At 43.8% G+C, this 5,400-nt stretch overlaps 1 protein-coding gene across 1 annotated transcript in view; it reads left to right on the top strand.

The window, feature by feature from the left end:
* LOC105013895 (zinc finger protein 609) overlaps positions 1 to 4,648 on the top strand; it is a 91,376-nt gene extending 86,728 nt beyond the window's left edge. Inside the window, exon 9 of the mRNA XM_010875749.4 lies at positions 1,660 to 4,648. The gene's annotated coding sequence lies outside the window, so the exon portion shown is untranslated. The remainder of the gene's footprint in view (positions 1 to 1,659) is intronic.
* Positions 4,649 to 5,400: the final 752 nt, after the last annotated feature.

Genomic DNA, 5,400 nt, shown 5'->3' on the forward strand with positions numbered 1-5,400 from the left:
CAGTGTCCCATTTACCATGGGCCCAACATTTGAAAACAAAGCACTGCAAAATGTCCGGCGAAATGGGTCCCCTTACTACCTAGTACCAGTGGGATCACAATCAGCCCAACGAATAGTCAGTCAGGCATCATACACTGGGGACAAACATGCCACGCGACACGGCAACAGACGCCGTGTAAACCCTCAGACAGTGTGTTAGCGTGTGGACAGTGTGTTAGCGTGTGGACAAAAACCGTGGGTGGAAAAAAAGATGAAGACAAAGACATTGTTGCTTTGACAACCCCCCGCTTTGATGCCGCTTTGCATGTGAGCCTATGAGAGAGGGTCCTCTCTCATTTCTGCTACCGCACTAACTGTGTAAAGCTGTCTCCAATACTCCCATCCCTGCTTCGGTAAAATCCTCACTGTGCTAGCAGTCTCCAATACTCCCATCCCTGCTTCAGTAAAATCCTCACTGTGCTAGCAGTCTCCAATACTCCCATCCCTGCTTCAGTAAAATCCTCACTGTGCTAGCAGTCTCCAATACTCCCATCCCTGCTTCAGTAAAATCCTCACTGTGCTAGCAGTCTCCAATATTCCCATCCCTGCTTCAGTAAAATCCTCACTGTGCTAGCAGTCTCCAATACTCCCATCCCTGCTTCAGTAAAATCCTCACTGTGCTAGCAGTCTCCAATACTCCCATCCCTGCTTCAGTAAAATCCTCACTGTGCTAGCAGTCTCCAATACTCCCATCCCTGCTTCAGTAAAATCCTCACTGTGCTAGCAGTCTCCAATACTCCCATCCCTGCTTCAGTAAAATCCTCACTGTGCTAGCAGTCTCCAATACTCCCATCCCTGCTTCAGTAAAATCCTCACTGTGCTAGCAGTCTCCAATACTCCCATCCCTGCTTCAGTAAAATCCTCACTGTGCTAGCTGTCTCAGTATGCAGCAGCACTTGTGCTTTCAGTTTAGGTTGTCTGTTATTTTCTCTGAGGACTGGAGGACAGCCCAGTGAATCACATGATGTAGGAATAATTAAGACATGGGTTCAGTGTGGGTTCCTCCACTCCATCACAGGTTGTACTGACCTCTAGTGGCAGCACTCTTAGTATACGGTTTAACTATAGATTCTCTGCTTTAATTGTGTTTATGAAATTGTATTTTATTGTATATTGGATATTTTAGAATATATCCATTACATCACTTTTGGTCCCCTGAAGATGTGGGACTATGTATGAAAAGTCCTACATTGAGTTAAAAGCAGAATTTTTTGTTTAACCTCGTGATACTTGTTGGATTTCAAATCCAAACTTTTGCAGTATAAAGAAAATGCTTACTGTCCCAGTAATTATGTACGACACTGTGTTTGTTGGATTTGACTCTTGTTATTCAAATTGTTTTTTAAATTCACTGACAGTGGTCAAAATGGTAAAAGATATGTATTACAAATTTGTAACAAATTTTAATACTAATCGAATTAGGCTAGTCCAAGTAGTTCAGCTGTCAGTGAATGGCGCTTGCGACGCCAAGGTTGTGGGTTTGATTCCCATGGGGGACCAGTACAAACAGGAGAGAGAATGCGCTCACTACTATAAGTAGCTCTGGGTAGGGGTGTCTGCTAAATGACTTTTATGCAAACTTAAATTAACCCTGCCATTTCTGTCTTGTCATTGCCACAGGGAAGCCTGAGCAACACCTCACCGCCCTGCAGAGATTCATGTGACTGGCTCACATGAGGAAGCCCTCGGCTCAGAGTCCATTTTAAACATCAGTTGAATGGTGTTTCTATTTTTTGTTTTCTGCCTGAATGTTCGGCAGATTGACATTTTTCTTCTAGCAGCGTCGCTTATCCCTGTCTACCCTCACCGTGGGCTCGGACTAACCACACCCAAGGTTGAAAGCCATCACTCTCTGCCCACGCGCAGAAGACCGCATATATATATATATATAAATATATATATATATATATATATATTTGTCTTTGCACTGTTGACAAATGGACACATGCAAAAATAGACCAACTGACTGCTTAAAAAAGCTGAAAAAGTATTTTCACTTTAATGTTTGTTTTTTTTGTCTTGCGCAGAAAGTGACAGGATTTGGGGGTCTGGTGATTGGGGGATGATGGGGGAGGGGTCCAACAAAAATAAAGACTGACAAAACTCAAAGTCATCATGTTGAAATGATTGAACTTGCTGTCCCTGTTCTACTCAGTATGCCGCTAAAATCCTGACAACTTTCATTAGTGGGTTTACTGTATGTGGCCAGAGGAAGTTTTAGGGGAGCTGTTTGTTCTCTGGCTTACATGGGAGCTTGGAGAAGATTTCTGGTTTCTTTTATCGTCCCTTAACCAGTCATTTGCTCGGTAACCACCTCTTGGTTCACTTTTCAGGGATAGCTGTAATTATTGTGCGATGGGAACACATTCACCTCAAAACAGTTTTGTGTTTTTCCATATATTTATTCTGTTTGGCATGAGTTTTTATTTTTATTTTTTATCCTTCACTTCAACTTTTCCGTACACTGAATCAACCAGATCTGCTGTCACTCACACTCTGGCTCTACTCGTGATTGCACTGAATGATGGGACAGTTGTGGCCCTGGTTTCGGTTCAGAGGTTTAAAGCTGTCTTCGAGCATTGTCAACCAGTTACTACAGAACACTAGAGATCATCCACTAAAAGCGGCACGCCAACCTCACCGTCAGTCCACCGACCTGCGCTGGTCCCTCAGTCTGCACCGCTAATGGAGAAGGAGGAAGGACGCCACAATGTACAGAAAAGGCAGACGTCTGCCGCTTCTATCCGGGGGGTGAGGCGGGATGTGGGGTTCTCAGGTGGCGACTGCCAGAGACTGTACAGCTGGGCTCCCATCTCCTTGACTTGCTCGTTTCCCCACTCGCCTCTTGCTGGTTTTCAAAAGTTGAATTCTACTACTTGGGTGACTGGTGATTAGTCAGGACAGGCTGCCGCGTTGAGCCCAGGCTAGCTGCAGGGATTAAAGCCTTGGACCTTGGTGGGCAATGAATGGCAAGATAAACCGCTGTGAGGGTGCCAAGGCCCCCTAATGGGGTGGGTGGGGTGAGGGTCCGATCTGTCAGACTGCCATGGGTTTAAAACCTGTTTGTGAGGGAGGTGTTTAAGAGGGTTTTTCTCCAATCGGCCACAGTCATCTTCAGCTGTGCTCTGCCTGTTATTTATTTCGGAAAGCTTTTTTAATTTTTTAAAAAATTGTTTTACGAAGAGCCAGCGATGCCGATTTCTGCACCTAAACAGTAGCCTGCATTAACACTACATCAGGATGAAAACATTTTCTGTGGCATCGGAGCTCCTGCTCGGCCACAATAGTCACCCAGCTCGACGCCATTGCAATTAGTGGAGATTATTTGTCTAGGGTGACGACTTGGGTTTAGAACCTTGATTTACCTTTGTGCCCTGTTAATTTGAATGTAAGCCTCTGTGTGGTGTGGTATAGCACTTAAAACAACCTACAACAGTCCCCTCAAATTATACAAGCAGTGCAAAAGGATTTCTTTCCCTATGGTGTATAGGGAAACAGAAGAACTCGAACAGAAGTGTATAGAAAAGGCTTAATATGGTGTGAACTGTTCTCATTAAGTTAATCCAGTCAGTAGAAATGAGATGTCTTTAGACAAGTCATGTGGAGGTCTTCAGCTGTACAAACATGGCTCGTTCTCTGTCAGAGCGATATGAAACAAAGTCAAATAACCAAGGAGTCAACCTACTGCTGACCAGAACGTTACTGCAATTGTCAAATATTTGTGAGGGGTGACGGTATTAAAGTACATAATTATACAGCTCTATCTCAGTAACCTGAAACTGCAAGCTTGGTGATGTATCTCCCTGGTAAAGTTCTAGGAATGTATTGCTAGTTTATTGTCCACAAGTGTCAGCGTTCTTAAATGGAATGATGTTCCGACCTGTATATCTGAATGTGACAGTGTTTAAGATGTCCTGTACAGCTCATATCTACTAGGAATATAGGCAGCTGTCATGTTGTCTGATGCATCAGTGGAGTGTAATTTTTACATGTCCCCAGCAGGTGGCGTTAGAATGCTTTTCCACTATTCACCGGAGAGGGGAAACACTATTGCATTTCTCCTCCAAAATAAGGACAGTGATTTAGACTTTGTAGTAGGCTGAATGAGAGTTAAATCATATGTCCTGAGGTTATGATAAAGCCTAATGAGCAAGTATTTGCTGTACAGCAACCTAAAGGAGAAAGCGCTTGGTTCTGTTTTGTTGATTTTGGAGGACTTAATTTTACTCCGGGATGCAGTAATTTTTCTTGTTGTCCAGCACAGCAGTTGCTTAAGTCATCTCAGTTGGTGCTTAGATAAACATCCTTCATCCCTAGGGAATAAGGACACTTCGACATCTCAGATTTCCAGAGCTTGTCATATCCCTCCTCTCCAACCTCATGGCCGCTCTCGTGTCTCTTAAAACCCTAAAAGTGTCAGTCACTGGTACTTTCAAGGATGTTTACAACTGTTTTCATTTCCATGGTTCAACTCTGTTCATTGCGGTCTTCCCCCGTCCTCCCCTTCTGGAGTTTATGTAAAGTGTACATTACCACAGTTTTTTTATACGATACTGTAACTTGCCTTTGTACATTTGGGCGAAAAATAAATCTTTTTATGAGACAATCATATCTGTCATGTCTGAGTAGCTTGTTTCATCCAAAGGAAATTGTAATGTGCTTATGTTGCACATTAGGTTACCCAGTGCATGTGAAACGTTGTTTATTATCTTGGAAGTTAACAGACTTATCGTAAAATATATGCAAATATTATACAATGCTTCCACATTTTTATTTTATGCATACCGGGACACTCATCTGTTGGTTGGAGGTCCGGTTCCTGGAATGATGCTGACTGATCACTTAAGACCATTTGGAAGTGACCACTAGGGGGTGATCTTCCCAAATAAGTTGGGACCGAGGGTATTACGTCAATACTATTTGGAATATTTAGAATAATAAGCACCAGTAACGTGGACTCAAAGCGATACATTAAACTTTGATGTAAATGCTTGTAAAAGTTAGTCATCCCAAAAGAAGAATCTTCATCTCTTTCAGTAACATTTGAAATTTGGTGTGGGCCCCGAGTGGCTGTGGAACCGGCGCGGTTATTTTTTGAATGCCCCCACCGAACGCCCTTTCTCCCCAAACACGTTGCTTCACGCGCAACTCTGTCATGATGATGATGATGATGCTGCAGTGGTGGAGGGGGGAGGATTATTGCGAGGATGATTTTGTTGTGTGTAAATGTGAAATCTGATTATCCCTTATGCTCCTGGTGGGGGAGGGAGAAAGTAGGAGCTGTGGGGGTGGAGGGGTGGGGCGGAGATGTGCTGAGGCAATGGCTTTTGCGGCAGGCGTCAGTGTGGGTGGGAGGAGCCG

The sequence above is a fragment of the Esox lucius genome, chromosome 2 (genome assembly GCF_011004845.1).
Source record: "Esox lucius isolate fEsoLuc1 chromosome 2, fEsoLuc1.pri, whole genome shotgun sequence".
NCBI lineage: Eukaryota > Metazoa > Chordata > Actinopteri > Esociformes > Esocidae > Esox > Esox lucius.